This window comes from Hemibagrus wyckioides, linkage group LG04, assembly GCF_019097595.1.
Source record: "Hemibagrus wyckioides isolate EC202008001 linkage group LG04, SWU_Hwy_1.0, whole genome shotgun sequence".
NCBI lineage: Eukaryota > Metazoa > Chordata > Actinopteri > Siluriformes > Bagridae > Hemibagrus > Hemibagrus wyckioides.
The window spans coordinates 21,426,199-21,447,479 of record NC_080713.1 but is presented as its reverse complement, the minus strand read 5'-3'; the positions used below and the strand labels follow the sequence as shown (position 1 = coordinate 21,447,479).

The window sequence follows — 21,281 nt, the reverse complement described above, 5'->3', positions numbered from 1 at the left end:
ACACCTTTGGGATGAATTAGAGCGGAGACTGAGAGCCAGGCCTTCTCGTCCAACATCAGTGTGTGACCTCACAAATGTGCTTCTGGAAGAATGGTCAAAAATTCCCATAAACACACTCCTAAACCTTGTGGACAGCCTTCCCAGAAGAGTTGAAGCTGTTATAGCTGCAAAGGGTGGACCGACGTCATATTGAACCCTATGGATTAGGAATGGGATGTCACTTAAGTTCATATGTGAGTCAAGGCAGGTGAGCAAATACTTTTGGCAATATAGTGTACATAGTGGCAGAGGTGATGACTTAAAAGCTAGAACACACACACACACACACACATACACACACACAGTATGCGAGTGCAATAGCAAAGAAGGCAAATGTTTTTAGTTCCACATGTGTACAATGTTATCTGTTCAGGAGAAGAGACAATTAAAAGTCAGTACTTTAAAGGAGACATTGATTTTTCCTTCTCTGCTTTTCTTAGGAGAAGAAGCGGAGTGAATCCTGAAGACCGAGTAAGAATAAGAGCTCGATCCTTGGCTGGCAGCCCATTAACGTGAACAGAAGGTAAATTAGAATGTAGTGGGTGGGAAGCACAATTTTCTCATTACTAATGGGCAGATAAGTAGAACTTTAACCTTGTTTAGACTTATTTTTCTTTTAAGAAGAATCAGGTTCGGCTTTTTCAATGCAGACCTGAAGTTGGGTTTTTCTGTTCCTTCCTTATTCGCTCGCTCCATCCTGCTGTGCAGAGGAGTGAACTCAGGCAAACTGATGAGGTGAGCTGGAGATGGATGAATCTGCCTGCATTTGATGGCTTTCATTTTCTGCCACTGCAGTGAAAGGTTCTAATCTTTCATCACTCCCTCATTGCTCCTTCTCCACATGCCACTCCATTGCTCTCTCTATTTTTGAAGCCATCACACACACACACACACACACAAAAAAAGAAAAAACACTTGATGGAAGTGTCGCAAAAAACCTGTCCGGGGTCACATTAGTCTGTTAAGTGTGTTGGTTTTTTTGCGAGGGTGAATGCAGATGTTTCATTACTCTCTGTGCTGTTTCACGACACTTCGTTCCTTAATGGTGAGCAGCCAGGAGGTGGCTCCACTACATACTTACGTATTCCCTTGCTGATCTTTTGAAGTGTTGTTCAAGGTGATTGAGCATCTTGAGCCTATTCTCTCTGCTGCTAGAAATGCATTCAGTTTTTATTACATAAATCCTTAAGTCGAGCACCGTGAGACAGAAGACGCTGCATGTTAATTCTGACGCTTTTGTCTGGTGGGTCTTGGCTCGCCGGAGGAAAGCAGAGATGCTAAATAAATGATGCGCCTCAGGCCCGCTGCATGATCTTTTGGGAGCTTGTGTGTGCTGATATAAGATGGAGGTTTCTAAAAGGCACAGCAAGCTCTTCCCCTGGCCTCATTCAGCTACTGCTGCTCACAGCATGTTTTTTGCATTTCAAGGAGCTCGATGATGTTCTTCCATTTCCTCTGATGCCTCTAATGTTGAGAGGCCAATGTGAGTGGGTTGAAGAGAGTTCAGCTGTCCGGGAATAAAATAAAATTATACAATCTACTCCAGAGTTATTGGCACCCTTTCAAGAAAGCTAGCACCAAATAATATCCTTATGCAGATTCTTCCTGGCAAATATTCAACTGGTTTACACTTTTGAAACTAAGATTAACTGATCTTAACAGTACTTTTTAACTTGTTTATGTAGAGTTTATATCTGGTGCCAAATTTGTGTAGGTTAAAAAAAACAAAAAAACACTTTTTTTGTGTTGCACACTTGAGCATTTGTGTTGAACACCATTGTTATTTATTATTTAACAATGCAAGTGTTTTAATATCAATAATTGTAGGTGCAATTTTATAAAAAGAGAAGTTCTGGATTATTATGTGAAGTAAAGCTGACATTTTTGGGGATGGGGTAGTGTAAAATTTTTTAATAATTTATCAAACCTTTTATCAAGATTTTTGATAAATGTTTTCCTTTATGGAATAACATTTCTGGGAGAATTTCTAGTAATTCTAGTTATATTCAAACTTTTGCAAATCCCACAAAACTCCATAAAATTAAAGCTGAAAACGATAAAATGAGGATTTTACAGTGAAAAAGCACCTAATAAGCGTGGTGTGTGCTAACTCTTCCATTAATCTAGATCAATCATCACATTTTAGTCCTAATTGAAAGGCTATTTGTCTTAATTACCAGGTTACAGATTTACGCATAAATTCTTTTGTATCCAGCTCTCTAATGAGGTCCATTTTGTGTAACATTGTTTTATACTGTCTTTTATTTTTCCTGCCAGTTATTCTGAACATGCTTGTACTTGCACAGGGGGATTGTGCTCTGGTGCCCACACTAATTCATGCTCGTTTGGACTCAAAAGCCAGTAATTAATTATAATACTGAGCTAAATACAACTTTTATTGTGCTTTCCACATAAATGAGAGCTGTACAGTGAGAACAGACCATCCACAAAATACAGTTCCCTACAAAGAGAGCATTTGGTGTGTTGCTCTGGACATGACTATTTGGTTGTAGAATGTAAAGGCAGTTGCTGAAGTAGCCCTTGATTGAATAGAGTGGATGTGGAGGTGGAGGATCAGTGACTGATGGAAGGAGATGTGCTTTTTGGCAGAGAAGGAGGGCATGTTAAGGAGAGAAAGGTTGATGGGAGCTGAAAAGGTCCAGCGGAGTGGAGTAGATATCCAGTCACTGCAAGCTGTCATTTTTCAGTCTGCCAAGAATGAGTGAAGTGGACCTTTCTTTTCATCACTTCAGCCCATTTACCTTGTGTGAACTGCTATAGCTCATTGATTCTCTCTCTCTCTCTCTCTCTCTCTCTCTCTCTCTCTCTTTTCCTCCTTTCTTGGAAATGAGCAAAAACAAAAGTGATGTCAGAACTACCCATTAAATCCCCATAAATGGCTTGAGAGCTGAAAAGACATAGTATCTTCTTTTGAAACAAGCAGTCGCACTAATCACAGGTTGAAGTGCTTGATTGACTTACACAATAGCTATTAGCATTCAGTACACCTCACCCACACCAAATCTAAATTTAGTGAACTAGCTTAATATGGAAAACCATAAAGAACTTAACGAGAGCCTTTTTTCAAACGTGGAGGATTTCTATCCAGGCGTCCAATGCATCTGTATGGTAGATTAAATGATATACTTACTTTCTGATGGAGTCCCGACAGTGTATAAAGACTGAATCATGTCCTTAATAAGTCTGAGGAAACAGGACATTCTGCTATTGAAAAACTCCAAGTTTGTAAAACACACTTCTCATGAAATCGCCTGTCACATCACCACTAACTTGCACAAATTCCAGAGGGATTTATCCACAGCGATATGTTTTTCCAGACCACATGTTTAAGACGTGGACTATTTATAGAAGGAGTTTTCAATGTTTTCAGTCTGCTGATGTGGCTAAATTGAAACAAATAGCAGCAGTCACACTGACCCTCTTCATATAGGAGTCAACAACCTCGATTAGTAGCACATTAGATAGATAGATAGATAGATAGATAGATAGATAGATAGATAGATAGATAGATAGATAGATAGATAGATAGATAGATAGATAGATACTTTATTCATCCCAATGTGAAATTTACAACTTCCAGCAGTATCCAGAAATATTCACAAGCATAGGTAATAAGGTAATAAATAAAAATAGAAATATAACAACAAACTACTAAATACTAGAACTTAGGGATACAAAATATAACAAAAAATTAAAAAAAAAAAAAAAACATAAGAAATAAACTATAATAAAATAAAATATAACAAAAAAGGTACCAGACATAAAGAGGTAATGTGCAAAAACCGGGTATGTGCAGATCCTGTGCAAATCACAGTGTATTGAAGATTTCTGTTCAAACCGGAGTGTATGGTGCACAGTGTATAGTTTGCTGTTCAGTCCATGACAGAAAGTAATGTCTGCACCAGCTATATATGGTTAAAATGACAATAAAAGCTTCTTGACTTGATTGAGTAGAAATGGAATATCAAGCAGGGATGACCTGTAACACTTACTGCCTACCGTAATGCTACAGTGAGAATAATTGAATATTTTTATTATAGTTTTTATAACACACATATACTGTAGGTACCAGAGTAATACTGGATTTGCATCAGCATCAACACTTGCTAGTTGGTCAGCATGAAATAAAGATGCAATATTGGCTCAGCTAACAACGTACAACAAATTCATGCAACCAGCACATTTTTTGGAGGATATGCAACAAAAAAAAAAAAAGGCACAACTCCATCAGTCATGAGCACCAGGCATTTTTAACAGTTATGTCCAAAATTGTAAAACCGTTCAGCAGCTCAAAAAGTATCACACAGTGTACACCATGTCCTAAAGCAAGTGCAGTCTGATTACAGTCATTCCACCAGTGTTAGATGCAATGTGAATCCATGCTTGAAATGAGTAGTAATTGCAGTGGGTCACTGAATATCATCCTTGATAAAGACATGTATGGATGTGGATGAATATGAGTACTAGCAGTTATAAAAATGCCATCTTTTATGATATAGCTCCACAATGTGTTTTATTTGACGCTACATGCAGAGAGTCATAATTAGCTGGAGTGAATATAAAAGCATAAACAGCGCACAGAGGACTTGGGGGAGGTGGAAATCTCACAATATTTAAACCTCAGAATCCATTGAGTTCTCAGAGGCATGTGAAAAACCTGTGATGTGAATAGTGAAGCTGTTTCAGAGCTATATGATGAGGTGTATGATAAGCAGAGAACAGTTTCAGATTCTGGTGGAGTTCATCCTGCTCAGATTGCACATCTCAACTAGTTATCATTTGCTAGGTTCATAGTCTTGTGTTAAAGGACCCTTTTTACCAGTACACTTGCATTACAAAAAGCCGGGAGAACGGAAAACGACTAATCAGTCATTTTAAATCAGTATAAACAAATGAATTAGTTTATCGCTGTAAGTCTGATATAAAATTAATTAGGGCACTGTTGGCTTTCAGGGTGAGATGGTTTTACCTCTGTTCAGATAACCTTACACAGAATAATGTATTCTGTATTCTAATGTATTCTATTTTAATGGGTAAAATGTTAAACAAAAATGGGTTTGATATCACATTTAACTATGAACTGATTTATTTATTTATTTATTTATTTATTTATTTTAATTTCTATGAATACATTGCCAATATTAAGCTAGTTCAAACAGACAAATTCCTAAGGCTCTGAATATCCACTCCCATTTTAGCCATTATCCACTATGGAGTGTGACATGAAGAAATTCAGTGCTGAATATGTACACCCCAAAACATGTGAAAATAACATACTGCAAAAACACACACAGAAAATAAAATCATTGTCCTCTAATTTCATTTTAATAGTGAACATATTCACAGAAGTCATCTGTATCAAAACCATCATGAACCCCAAAGGTAGATTAGGGAGCCTATTCAAATCTTTTGGCATGCATCTTACATGTACTCCGCATCTGATTTATATGCTTGCACAGATTTGGTGAAGATTTAGTGAAGATTTCAAAGAAGCGATAGCATTGTTTCAGCTAGTGATGGTTGAGATGAGGGAGACGGTCTGAAATGTTTCATGCTCTCAGAAAATGCTCTCTGCACCATTAAGTATTGAAATGAGTTTGCCATGAATGCTGTAATCAGAAGTACCCGCTCCTTCTGCTGCTTTGAATGCAGTAACTCTGATTATGTGTCTTATTCCTGCATATTATTATAAAAAAAAAAAAAAAACATTCAAGAGCAGCAGCATATAGGCTTATAGGCTAAAATCTAGCAGGGATAACATAACTCAAAATCATAGACATAAGGAGCTTCAAGAAATCCATCTCAATAAGCCAAAAAAATATTGTAATAAATAATAAATACTGACCATTGTAGTCTTTTGGGGACCATTTGCTGAAGTGTGTGCATGTGGGTGTATGTGTGAGAGAGATTTCGGAGAGAATTATGACCGCTATTTTGTCTTGAGATTTGTGTATTGATCCATATCTTGACAGCGCCTTGTATAATTACACAACTGCCTTTGTTTATTGGTGACAACAACAGATACACAGTTATAAACGGCATTCATACCGTGGAGAAGGAAGTCACTCGGCTGTTTCACAGATAGCGTCGTTCAGTCAGTGTAAAATGAAGTGTGATGTATGTGAGCAAATTAATAGCAAGTCACCAGTGTGTCAACGTCTGAGGAAAACACATTGTTGGACCATCTGCCATCTGTAGCACCAGGTCATTTTTGATAAATATGATGTAGAAGCCTAATATGTAGCTTAGATGCTATTTTAGTATCTATCTATCTATCTATCTATCTATCTATCTATCTATCTATCTATCTATCTATCTATCTATCTATCTATCTATCTGTCTAAATCTATCTGAACAAAAATTCCAAACATATTAATCAGTTACCTTTATACATCATCACACATCTTAATTATGAAGTAGTGCAAAAAAAAAATATCAGCACTCCAAATGTTTTAAACAAAGGGCCAGAAGAAGCATCCATGTGCTGCCTAATTCTGCTTCACCATATAAGCAAGATATCTACCCTCTATCCAACCTTTTCATTATGTCTGAGTCTTCAAAATGTGTAATTTATCCTCTGCTGCTTCACAGGAAAAAGAAATGTACCGGCATATTAGTCAGCGCTAACTGTCATGTAAACTCATGTAAAATATAGGGAGAGATTCGAAATGTTAGAAGTTGTTGCTTAAATCTCTTTTTCCCTGAGGCCAAAAAAAAAGGAATTTATGGCTTATAGTTTATTTATTATATGAAAGTAGACAGTCAGGACTTTTTTTTAAGTATTTCTGTTTTTACCTAGAGGCAATATATTAATACGGCTAATATAAAAAAAAAAAAACAACCTCTTATTTTTTTCCCAGAATTGTGTCTATCTTCATAGTAAATGTTGATATCAAACCCATTTCTGCTCTCAAAGAGTCCCCAGGTGCTTGTTTATAAGCACTAAAATGTAAAGCCATCACCTTCAACCACTAATATTCTGTGTAAGGTTATTCCAGCAGAGGAAAAAAAACATCTCACACTGAAAGCCAACAGTGTCCTGGCTCATTTTATGTCTGACTTGCGGCGATACAATAATTCAGTTGTTTATAGTGATTGAAAATATCCGATACGTCATTTGCAAGGAACGCCATCGTGCTGGGAAAAAGGGTTAGCAATTATTTTTACATTTATCTCATTATTACATGTGATGGAATGTAAATTCATTTTGTCCATCAAATTATTAGGCTACACGAAAACCTAGCTGCAGAGTGCGTGATTTTTTATTTTATTTTTTATTTTATGAGATTTAAAATATTTGTTCACTTAGCCATAGTCTAAATCTGTATTATTTTAGACATCAGTAGCTGGAAAGCAGACACCTGTTTTATTTGTAGGAAAAACAGCTTCCTTACGATATACAGTATATTTATTTATTTTGAAGCTCTCAAGTTTCCTTACTGTATTTTACACAGCTCTCTGTGTTTAATAATAATTTTTACCATGCATTTTTATTCTAATGTTTAGCTTGGCGTATTAGTCTTACGTTTGCATTTTGTTATACGAGGCGAGAACAAAATTCACAGCAATATAAGAATGACCTAGAAAACCAATATGCATACATAACCTGAATGATGCAAAAATTAATGTAGGTATGTATAATCACTATATGTGGTTTAGTTGGTAAAAAAATAATTAAAAAAATTATAATTTTAGTGCACTATATTTATAAAGTTTAGAAATATCACAAGGCACTGATTTACTAAAGTGTGTGTTCATGTGTGTGTGTGTGTGTGTGTGTGTTTAGAAATAAGTACACCCTTGACATCACCAGCAAAATATTTACAATCCATTTTAATAACAGGGTCTATGAAAGATTACATCTTTCAGTGTGTTTGACTTAATGAATATGCAGTTTTACCTAATAGGGCATAAAGATTAATTGTAGCAACCGGATTTGTATTCACTAAACTTGAAATCCTCTTCAGGACCGATGATCTCATGTACAGATGAATTAGAGCATGTGTTACATGTGTGATCAATTTCAGTGAGGTGGAGTGTAAAGTATATTAATCACAAGGTTTTAATAATCGTGAGCTTTCTCAAAATGATTAAAAATGCTTCTTAACATGATGCCATAATATAACAGTGGCAAAGGTTTTCCATATTAGATATTCTCTGCATGTTCACATCTTCAGTGAGAAGAGGATTTCATTGGAGACTGTAAAAATGTACGTGTGACAAAAATTTAGTTTCGCCTTCCGGGAGTCTGTTTCGAGAACAGAACTTGCCAAGACTGTCTGTAACATGAAAAATGTAATTCCCGTACTTTTCATATGACATTCTCATATTGACCGCACAATTTATCCCCTTTTAGACATAAATTCGTTCATAATATTTGGGATTTTAATACGTTGTAAAGTGCAGCAAAAAAGGTTATGCTAGAGGTAGACCTTCAGACCTTCTTTAGACCTTTAGACACAAGGAAACTCTTTTTACTAATAAGGAAAGAGCCTGGACATCGAAGTAGTAAGATATAACCTTTGTCTTTTTTTCTTTTCTTTTTTTTTAAACCTGATCATTTTTGGTGTTTTTACATTATATATACTCTTGTCTAATAAAGGAAAAAGGGCGGGGCTTCTAACCTTCAGTCATTTCACGGTTCTAGGGATTTCAATTAAACTGAAAACAATGTAATGATTTTATCACTGCGACAAAATCCAGTGATGTTTACACCCATTGTTTTACCAGACCTGCAAACCATTACGTATTTCACACAAGCTACGTATTTAACACAAGTATGAGCTACTACTCGAAAAATTGAAATCTTCCAAATAAAATAGAAGATCATTGACATATTGATCTAAAATCATTTGCACAGGTGTTTTTATCTCTCCATTATGAACTGGCACCAGCCAGAAGCCCCGCTTATGTACTCTGATGTTAAATATGTAGCTCATGTGTGAAATACGTAATGGTTTGCAGGTCTGGTAAAACAATGGGTGTAAACATCACTGGATATTGTGGCAGTGATAAAATCATTACACTGTTTTCAGTTTAATTGAAAACCCAAGAAGCACGAAATGATTCATGGTCAGCTCAAAGATTCAAACTCCTATTATCTTGTAGAATTTGATATTGCACTAATCTCAATCAGATGTAAAAGTGCTATGCTGAAGCAGTTCTGAGTGTGTGCAAGTGTGTTAATCACTCTGGAGGCAGTCCATTGCCAAGGTAGCTCAACGTATTTCCAATTATTTCTTCCTGGATCTAGTTAATAGCCGCTGATGGATTAAACCAATACAGAAAGCGACACTGTCTTTCTTTAATCATTCAAATTAATTCATTAAGAGGCCTAGTAGCTCCTTCCTTCCACTTACATGTTCACTGTATTTATGCAGTAACTTTTTTTTATTTTTTCAGGCAGCCTATCAGGATCTCAATACCCTTTATACCCCCCCCCGCCCCCCATCCCCCCCCCCCCCCCCACCTTCATCAGTCGTAATATGTGATCAAAGCCTCAGTGCATAGAGCCAAAAGGATAACTAGCCATCGCTCACGAGTTTGGTCAGCCATGCCTAGCTTTAATCTGTTGCTTTATAGGTTATCCATCCAAAGCCGCTCTTCTCTCAAAAATCCAAGACCTTAATTCACTCTTAACAGCCTTAATTGCTTATGGATGGGGAGACTATGAGCCTCGTCTAATGATGATGTAGAAGGCTCTGGAAGGTCTGCAGCTGCAGTGGAAGCTCTGAAAACAGGAGGCAGAGAAAACACATTTGTTTTCCGAGACTGCAGCATGCCACTGTTTTCTTTTTCCTGCTGCTTCTGTGTTGCTATACAGGAGGAAATGAGCATGATATATAGATAGATAGACAGAGAGAAAGAGAGAGATTAATCTTAGAGGAAAATAATAGAAAACATGTACATATGTACTTTGTGTACAATATGAATTTTTACACAGGCTTTAGTTTTCCTACTTACTGTTTTGCATCATTTTTCTGTAATAATCATGTGGAAGGAATAAATAGTACTGCATCTAGCAACAGTTTCTAGTATCATTGGGGTATTTATTATAATCTGTGGCATATGGATGGTCACCACAATCAGTCGAACATGAATGTAAAACCTGTTAAGTTGAAATTTTCTCATATTAGAAGTGCATTCTTTGAATTCCGTTGCTCCATGTTGTATTTCTGCAAAAATATGTCATGAATATTGTCAAGGACGGTTTAACAACAGCTCTAGCTCAAAATATTCCATTTGTCTTAGAAGATTTGACAATACAGAGTTTCCATTTGTGATGTTCATGTCTGTGTGTGTTTTCTCTGGAACTTTCTGGTTTTCTCCTATCTCCCAAAAACATGCTGGTATATGGATAATCAATATTATCTAGGGTGTATAATCTAGGGTGTGTGTGTGTGTGTGTGTGTAAGGTGCCTGGCAACAGTGTCATGTCCCATACATGTTTCAGATCCATTGCAAGATAAATGAATGAATGAAGAAAGGAAAGAATGAAGGAAGAAAGGAATGCCTGAATGTCATGACATTTCACACAACAAATAAAAACAAGATAAAACTGAACCAACTGAACAATTCTGAAAACAGAATCCACCAATGCATAAAAGTATAAGCATACGCGATAACACCAGTGTGAATAAAATTAATTATGTTTATCGAGTGTATGTAGATTAACAAATCTGCTCACCAGAATAATTCACACATTTCCTTATAATGGAGCTTCAGCGTGTCACAGAGTCATAGCTGTGTGATAGGAGAATGGCTTAGCAAGCTCTTTTGTACTGTAAAGCCATCTGGTGTTGCATCTAAGAAGAAATTAACACAAGAAAATAAAAAAAAACAACAACAACTACGTACTTGGGAATATCCATGGGGGAGTAGGGAGGACTAAAACCTGTGGTGATCATTGTCTGGTGATGTTAAGACTAAAACTGTACATTTCATAATCGACTAAATCTAATAATAATCAAGCAATTAATTATGACTTTTAAAAGGCAAGTGCTACAACTTCGTAAATAAAATTTGCTGTCCGAATAAACACTCTAACATAATCTCCCCGATTTCACAGATGCATGGGCTAGAGATCAAACAGCACAAAAATCTGGCATTAATCCCCAAATATATAATTATTTTATTATTTAAGTTGTTGCAGGAATTGACATAGATTTCTCAGTTGAATCAAATGTAATCTTACTATATCAGATTATCATTGCACCTTGTAATTCTGAAAGCTTTGTATATGCAAAAAAAAGAAGCATATGCACGGGTATTAGGCTCTGTGTGTGTGTGTGTGTGTGTGTGTGCGTGTGTGTAACAGAAAGGGAAATCCACCATGACTACCAATCTCAGTTTCTCATTTTCTTCATTTTCTCCTTCTGGATTTTTACCCAATTTTCTCCCGGTTTAATCATTTTGCATGAGATAGCAACAGAAAAAGTGAGGAAGTACTGTACATGCTTTTTCCAAGCCATGTGAAACCAGCTGCTGCCTTCTTTCCTTCTACCTTACCTCATAGACTCATGTAACTGATTAGTGTCATGCTGACTGACAGAGGAGAGAGCAGTCTCGTCCCTCTCACCATTTGTTCTCCATTGTACTCCAAGCCACGTCACATCATCGGGATTCTTGCAGCCTCCTGACAATACAGGCTCTCATTCCGAATGCCAGCTTGGTCTCTCATTCCTCTCAGGTTCTCATTTTCTAATTTCACATGTGTACACACAGTCTGACTTACTGTATGTATGTAAGTCCCATGCCATGAGCAGTAGTTGAAAGTAGTGAGCAGGCTGCCTGAGCAAGTCACATGAGCAGACTCTAGGCTCAGGACCATTTTAAAGATGTATGTAGACATGTTTGACAGGTGATTGATGTTTTCAACTAACAGTAAAATGATACAATTCCATCGTCCCACACCTCGTACCTTCGATATTAAACTGCAAATGACTTCAGCATCGATGTAGCAGCTTGAACTATGGATATTGTATTTGCACTTTATTTATGATTGCACTTCTTTTTTTTTTTCATCAGCGTCTGCGTCGGTCATCTGCTTGGCATCTGTCTGTTGGTGTTCAGTTTCAATCAATGCTCTATAGTAATATGCACCTTGTTTTTCATGTGTAATATGTATTCATATTTTATTCTGATTAAGCAAATTTGCATCCGTTTGCACTTACAATTATGCCTCAGAAATTAAGAGATACATATCAGAATATGGTTTGCAGTTTTATTTATATTTTTCCTCCATAATACACATATACAATTGACATTTTAAATTCCCCTGAAGTCATTCCAGCCTAATTAACCTACAAAGGGGCTAAATCAAGTTGCTGGACCTCTCATTTGAATAGTGATGTTGGCAGAATATTGAGCCAACATGACAAACCAGAAACCAACACCTCCGGGTAAGAAATGTAGGGCTCACATCAAACAAATTCAGTGCTTATTAAGTATTTATAACAGGCCTATATAATGAGTGAGAACTGTTCTAATTCCTGGATTGATGGTGAAACCACAGTACAGTGAGGAGATGTAAAAATATTTTTATGTTATTTAATGTATTCCAGCGTATATATATTCACTCTAGAAATTAATAATAAATTAAATCATTCTAATCAATTATCTATGCTGCAAAAAAAAGGAGTTCAGGAATGACACTAAAATAGAAAAGGCTAAAAAGCCATAGCAAAGACCTTTAACATCACTGCCGGTATAACTTTGATAATATACAGGTGGGAAGTTCATAGTACCACAAATTATCATCCCCTGGACAAGTGTACCACACAAGATTTCACCAAACGTTCTAAGGAAGGTAAGAGAGAAGACAGCAGTCACTTGAAAAGAGCTGTAGGACGCCTTGAAAGCACCAGGAGCAGCAGTTACATAGAAAACAACAGAGAAGCAATGATCTGCACTTCAATCATCTCCGTTCCTCCAATTCTCCAAAACTCTGCTAAAAACGAAGGAAACAATGTGAGTCGTGTGGAACTATAGTGGTTAAGGCGTTCAATTCCCAGGTCCACCAAACTGCCTCTGCTGGGCCCCTGAGCAACCCTCAATTGCTCAGTTGTATAAAATAAGCATTTTGACTAATCAGGGCTGTTTTCAAACTCTGTAGTCTGGTCAGACGAAACCAAAATAGAAGTCATAGACAATAATTCAGCTCATCATGTTTTTGAGCAAGCAGGGTTGTGTGGACAATTCCAAAAAAATTCTCACAGTGAAGTACAGACAAAGGAGCTTCAGGATGTAGAGCTCCTTCTCTGCAAACAGAACTGGGGTATTACATATCATCCCAGGAATCGTGAATGAATTGATGTACTGGGACATATTAGAGGAGAATGTAATATAATAGGTCAAGAAAATTGATCTGAGAAGAAAATGGAGGACAAGAAAATGACCCCTAAAACATAGAGTCGTTATAATTTAAAAAGGTACTTGCATGGCTTAACCTAACTCCTGACCTAAATCCCATTGAAAATGTATGAATTTTGGAATAGCAAGTACATCAGCGGGACCCTCGTGACCTTGTGGAATTGAAGACCTTACTCATTGTAAACCTGCAGACTTACAGTGCAACTCTTCACACCCTTAGCATTAAAGCATATATATAAACTCCTTAAAACTCTATGCTGACTTAATGTTTAACAGCCTGGGAAAACTCTTCACATGGTTAATTTCTGACATTGTCTACTATAGATAGTTTTGAAATGCATAGATTTTCTTGAACCAAAGTGCTTCATATATACAGTATCCTAAGCTATTTTTAGCATTTTAAATCTGGATACCCCCAGAAAAATTGCATTTAAATATTTCATTCCAGTTCCACTGAAAGACATCCTGCATACATTTACATGTGTAACTTCATCTACTTATAGGAAATAATATTACAGCTAAATTTTAAGGAATTTTACATTGACAATGGGGAAATGAGATCCAAGTCAGTCTCTCATCTTATTGCTTGGGGTAAAAGTCACTCTCAGCATTTTAACAAGTTTCATAGTCATCTTCTCACTCGGCTAACCTGCGTTCAGATGTTTGATTGGGGAATAATCGCTGATTAATTCAGTTAGTTGTATTCTGTTGGCAAAATATATTCCTTTTTAACTGATAGCTTTCTATTATCAATCCATTCATCCATTATCTACACCACATATCTAACGGGGTTGCAGGGAACCTGGACATTATTTCAGAAGACACAGGGCAGGGTACAAACTGGACAGGATATCAGGCTAGTGCAGGACATAATTGCACTCAAACCCCTTTCACACACTATGGACAATTTAAAGATCAGTCTAGAATAAGTTTTTGGACTGGGGAAGGAAACCAGAGTACCCAGAGGAAACCCCTAAGGCACAGAGACAACATGCACACTCCGCACACATGACAGAGGCAGGAATCAAACACTGAACCCTGATGGTGTGAGGCAAATGTGCTAACCACCAAGCCACAGTGCCCCCTTACGCTCCTAGACGGTTATTTAATTTATTAAAATTGCTTCATAGACTATATTGCCAAAAGTTTTGGGACATCTACATTTCCATGCACATGAATGTAATATGGAGTTGTCCCACCCTTTGCAGCTATAACAGCTTCAACTCTTCTTAGAAGGCTTTCCACAAGGTTTAGGAGTGTGTTTATGGGAATTTCTGACCATTCATCTAGAAGCGCATTTGTGAGGTCAGGCACTGATGTTGGACGAGAAGGTCTGGGTCAGAGTCTCCACTTTAATTCATCCCAAAGGTGATCAGGTTGAGGTCAGGATTCAAGTTCCTCCACACCAAACTCACTCATCCATGTCTTTATGGACCTTGCTTTGTGCACTGGTGTACAGTCGTGTTGGAACAGGAAGGGGTCATCCCCAAACTGTTCCCACAAAGTTTGGAGCATGAAATTGTCTAAAAATGTCTAAAAGAGTTCCTTACACTGGAACTAAGGGGCCGAGCCCGAACCCTGAAAAAGAACACCTGAATTCAATGATTTGGAGGGGTGTCCCAAAACTTTTGGCAATATAGTGTATATCATCAGAAAAGAGTGAGAGGAAGAATGTGCTGATTTCTAAACAATCCACTGCTAAGAATGAGAACGTTCCTTTGCTGATAATTTTCTTGTCATTCTAGTAACTAAAAGTGGCTGAAGTTATATTAAGAAAGTTTTAAAATCATCCCGAGGGAGCGGGCGTTTGTATGGATTAAAGGCATGCTTGTCACGAGTGAAGTGTAAAATAAAAACTACTTGCATTCAGATGTTCAAGATGTTCAACCTGCTAATACATTAACATCACAGGGTCTAAAGAATCTGTTTGTCAACCATCACTTGTCACATGTCAGGAGTCATTGTATTTCTGCATCCAGGCATAAAGCTTTGTCTGAAACGTCTGTTCGTACACTGCAATTTTTTGTACAACCCTTTATGTCAAACTTATGTGACTTTTTTTTTTTTTTTTGTGGGTTTGTCCATCTTCAACCAGCTTTTTCTTTGCCAGACTTTATTTCAGTCTGAACAGCTTCATTTTTTAGAAAACAGTAAGACCAGACGCATCAGTCTAGTGATGGTGCGAAATCTGGACAGCCGCATGAAATGGTTGTAAAGGAAAGTAAAATCTCATTTGTTTGGTAAGACAGTAGCAATTGTGGGTTCTCTCTTTTCTCCTTTCACTTTGAGAAATGGTTCAACAATAAACCCTGAAATACAATAACAATAAATTCTGGCTAGATTGATGCAGGCGTCCCAGTGCTAATATTCTAACACATACTTTTGCAAAATGTCTAGTAGTAGAAAAGATTTATGTCTAGTAATGATAGGGCCATAAGCACTTACCGTCATGTTATCTCTGCATTTTTATTGTTATCAGTCTCATGAAACTTGCAGCTCGTAAAATGTCATCTTCTGTATATACACGGCTCATGAATGAATGGGTCAAACTAATCCATATCTGTCTGGAGATGTATTTATAACCACAGGCTCGGAATGAACAGATTGACACGAATGGGTTTTGCGACAACCACACACACACACACACACACAAAAGAAAAGAAGGCTATAGAGGAAGAATGAGGCTACAGACTATCACAAGCTGATCTTGAGACAGAGAAAGATCGAGAGACTTGCTTTAGTGTCCACTCTGAGCATATTAAATAGCTGTGCATCTGAGCTCAGTGAACTGGATCGTCTGGAGGAGGTGAAGGTTAAAAGTGTTGAGGGGGAGTGGGAAAAGTCTGACCACACCATAGTTTTTGTGTGAGTTGTAGTGTAGTGTACGTACTACAAAGGGCAGTCATTGTGGTCAGTGCACCGCTGTGTAATCACAGTATGTCACTCCGTGGTCGTTTATTAACACTAAAAGGTTGACAGAGGGAAAGAGAGTGCTGCACAGCTGTTCATTAAAATTCAGCCATGTCAACGTTTCGGACCTGCAGCTGATTGCATGTTTGCACATCTTAAGCCCATAGCCAAGATTAACATTTTGTTGATTTGTGCGTCTCTTTTTGTAAAGGTGGTTTTAATTATTGTATTTTTATGGGATAAATAGATCAGATTGCAGCATAGGATAAAAGCTTGAAAAAACACTTGTTTATGCCCTTTTTAAAAGAAGCGTCCTGCTCCACAATGAATGATGTATACGTCACTGCTGTAGTTACCGCTCTCTTCATTTATTTTCTTTCTGTTGGTGGTAGTGTAATCGCCTCAAAGGTTCCTGGATCGATCTTGATCTCAGGTTGTGATTCATTGTGACCCTGATCAAGATAAAGCACTTACGAAGATGTATGAATGTTTTATCCCCTCTCTTTTCCATGCTGATGTCTTCTCTTGTCTCTTTTGACACCTTGGACTGCTGTAGGAAAGAACAAGAATGCTAAAGAGACATGGCATGAGGGCACCTGTAGCATCTGATTTTCTTTTATGTTTTTGCCACATGGGACCATCATGAATAGTGCATTGACGACATGGAAAGCCCTCTGGCACTGCTGAGACTTTTACATGCTTCTGCTCTGTTCTTGTTGGCACCAATTTTACCCACACACTCCTTGAACAAAGCACTATGATGACCTGTGAGCAGAGGCAAGCTATCTCCTGTAAGTGAGGTCCTGTAGAGAGAGCAGCTCTCCCACTGGGCAATTGTGTGTGTATGAGAGAAGGAGAAAAAAAATAGAATGGCTGAGTGGAAATGTGGTGAAGATGGCAATACATGAGAGTAGCTTGAGAGAAAAAGGCCCTTGAGAGATAGGGGAAGAAAGCAGCAAGGAAAAGAAAGAGTTGCTGATAGACACTCTCTAACAGCCGGGGTTCTCTCTGGTGTACGACTTCGCATTCTCCAAATACAAAATGCGACATGTAGCAGTAAATCAGCCTGCTAAACTCTCCCAGTTCTCTTCCTGCAATAACAATTTTTCTAATATTAACAATCGGCTATTGATCAATGTCAGTTGATATAAAAAATATTGATCGAGTGATACTAACATTTTAGTGCTAGATACCACAGCACACCTTTAGAGGACTTATGGAGTCCCTTCCTCGACAGATCAGAGCTATTTTGCTGCAACAAGGATGGCCTACACGATATTATATAGGTGGTTTTAATGTTATGGTCGGCTATAAAACAAATGTTAATCTTCATAATGTTATAAAGATATATATATTATGTTAATGTTAATTTTAAGTTTTCATTCACAGCTCCATACATTTAAAATTCCATTGAAATACTAATTAGTGTCCAATTAGTGTCCTGAGTGACCAATGGTTTAATAAAATTTCTGACAGATAGAAGGTCGTGCTCTGTTGATTTTCTCGTCTTATGTTGCGCAACTGTTCATTTAGCTCCACAGAGTTAATATTGCACCTACTGATTAAAACTGGAAAGTGCAACACACACTAATCAAGGCCCAGTGAAGCAAGAATCATGCTGTTACATGCTGTTTGAGCTGAACATTTCCTCAGGAGGAGGCACAGCAGACAGGTTGCCAGAGTTGCCTGGGTCACAATTTTTGCACCAAATTTAGCTTATACTCCAGCGAGATCTTGCCTTATAGCAAATGATCAGATATCTAAATCTAATGAAATTCTGCAAACAAAGGCAAAGTGTATGTTCAGACAGTATGCCACTGATACACAGAACCTTTTCTATTATAAGATATAATGCAAAGGTTGAGAAATGGAAAAGAGGTGGAGCGTAATGAAAAAGGATTATGGAGTGGATAATGTCTGCACAGCAGAAATACATGCACCATGGTGACCTTGTTTCGTATGCAAATATAGAGAGAAAGAAGAAAAATGTGTCTCTTCTTTTCAGTGCCCAATTTGTTTTAGGCAAGCAACAGATTTTTTTTTTTAAATGTTGGAAATTTTGCTGAAGCTGGGCAATTCTGGTTGGATGGAAGACATACCCGTTGTATTGAACACAACTGAGCAAAGATGAGTCTAAAACTTTAGGTCTAGATAGTATCATGTAGCACAAGTCAAGTCAAGGCTAGTATCACTATTTTATCATAATTTCATCTTGTCTCACCAAAATTATTATAAAGTATTATACTTTATACCTCTACCTGCTCTCTGACCCCAACTTCCTCAGCTTATACCTATACCTTATACCTGCGCTCTGACCCCAACTTCCTCAGCTTATACTTATACCTTATACCTGCTCTCTGACCCCAACTTCCTCAGCTTATACTTATACCTTATACCTGCTCTCTGACCCCAACTTCCTCAGCTTATACTTATACCTTATACCTGCTCTCTGACCCCAACTTCCTCAGCTTATACCTATACCTTATACCTGCGCTCTGACCCCAACTTCCTCAGCTTATACCTATACCTTATACCTGCGCTCTGACCCCAACTTCCTCAGCTTATACCTATACCTTATACCTGCGCTCTGACCCCAACTTCCTCAGCTTATACCTTATATCTTATACCTACACTCTGACCCCAACTTCCTCAGCTTATACCTATACCTTATACCTGCGCTCTGACCCCAACTTCCTCAGTTTATACCTATACCTTATACCTGCGCTCTGACCCCAACTTCCTCAGCTTATACCTTATACCTGCTCTCTGACCCCAACTTCCTCAGCTTATACCTATATCTTATACCTGCTCTCTGACCCCAACTTCCTCAGCTTATACTTATATCTTATACCTGCGCTCTGACCCCAACTTCCTCAGCTTATACCTATATCTTATACCTACACTCTGACCCCAACTTCCTCAGCTTATACTTATATCTTATACCTGCGCTCTGACCCCAACTTCCTCAGTTTATACTTATATCTTATACCTACACTCTGACCCCAACTTCCTCAGCTTATACTTATATCTTATACCTACACTCTGACCCCAACTTCCTCAGCTTATACTTATATCTTATACCTACACTCTGACCCCAACTTCCTCAGCTTATACTTATATCTTATACCTACACTCTGACCCCAACTTCCTCAGCTTATACTTATACCTTATACCTGCTCTCTGACCCCAACTTCCTCAGCTTATACTTATACCTTATACCTGCTCTCTGACCCCAACTTCCTCAGCTTATACTTATACCTTATACCTGCTCTCTGACCCCAACTTCCTCAGCTTATACTTATACCTTATACCTGCGCTCTGACCCCAACTTCCTCAGTTTATACCTATACCTTATACCTGCGCTCTGACCCCAACTTCCTCAGCTTATACTTATATCTTATACCTGCGCTCTGACCCCAACTTCCTCAGCTTATACCTATATCTTATACCTACACTCTGACCCCAACTTCCTCAGCTTATACTTATATCTTATACCTGCGCTCTGACCCCAACTTCCTCAGTTTATACTTATATCTTATACCTACACTCTGACCCCAACTTCCTCAGCTTATACTTATATCTTATACCTACACTCTGACCCCAACTTCCTCAGCTTATACTTATATCTTATACCTACACTCTGACCCCAACTTCCTCAGCTTATACTTATATCTTATACCTACACTCTGACCCCAACTTCCTCAGCTTATACTTATACCTTATACCTGCTCTCTGACCCCAACTTCCTCAGCTTATACTTATACCTTATACCTGCTCTCTGACCCCAACTTCCTCAGCTTATACTTATACCTTATACCTGCTCTCTGACCCCAACTTCCTCAGCTTATACTTATATCTTATACCTACACTCTGACCCCAACTTCCTCAGCTTATACTTATATCTTATACCTACACTCTGACCCCAACTTCCTCAGCTTATACTTATATCTTATACCTACACTCTGACCCCAACTTCCTCAGCTTATACCTATATCTTATACCTGCTCTCTGACCCCAACTTCCTCAGCTTATACTTATATCTTATACCTGCTCTCTGACCCCAACTTCCTCAGCTTATACTTATATCTTATACCTGCTCTCTGACCCCAACTTCCTCAGCTTATACCTATATCTTATACCTGCTCTCTGACCCCAACTTCCTCAGCTTATACCTATATCTTATACCTACACTCTGACCCCAACTTCCTCAGCTTATACTTATATCTTATACCTACACTCTGACCCCAACTTCCTCAGCTTATACTTATATCTTATACCTACACTCTGACCCCAACTTCCTCAGTTTATACTTATATCTTATACCTACACTCTGACCCCAACTTCCTCAGCTTATACTTATCTTATACCTGCGCTCTGACCCCAACTTCCTCAGCTTATACTTATATCTTATACCTGCGCTCTGACCCCAACTTCCTCAGCTTATACTTATACCTTATACCTGCGCTCTGACCCCAACTTCCTCAGCTTATACCTATACCTTATACCTGCGCTCTGACCCCAACTTCCTCAGCTTATACCTATACCTTATACCTGCGCTCTGACCCCAACTTCCTCAGTTTATACCTATACCTTATACCTGCGCTCTGACCCCAACTTCCTCAGCTTATACCTATACCTTATACCTGCGCTCTGACCCCAACTTCCTCAGTTTATACCTATACCTTATACCTGCTCTCTGACCCCAACTTCCTCAGCTTATACCTTATACCTGCGCTCTGACCCCAACTTCCTCAGCTTATACCTATACCTTATACCTGCGCTCTGACCCCAACTTCCTCAGCTTATACCTATACCTTATACCTGCTCTCTGACCCCAACTTCCTCAGCTTATACCTATACCTTATACCTGCGCTCTGACCCCAACTTCCTCAGCTTATACCTATACCTTATACCTGCGCTCTGACCCCAACTTCCTCAGC

At 38.1% G+C, this 21,281-nt stretch overlaps 1 protein-coding gene across 8 annotated transcripts in view; it reads left to right on the top strand.

The window, feature by feature from the left end:
* tspan9a (tetraspanin 9a) overlaps positions 1-21,281 on the top strand; it is a 201,020-nt gene that overhangs the window by 75,604 nt on the left and 104,135 nt on the right. For 5 of the 8 annotated variants that reach the window (XM_058387548.1, XM_058387549.1, XM_058387551.1 and 2 more), the window contains one exon: positions 480-562. The exons of the other annotated variants lie outside the window; for them this stretch is intronic. The gene's annotated coding sequence lies outside the window, so the exon portion shown is untranslated. The remainder of the gene's footprint in view (positions 1-479; positions 563-21,281) is intronic. 8 annotated transcript variants of the gene reach the window in all.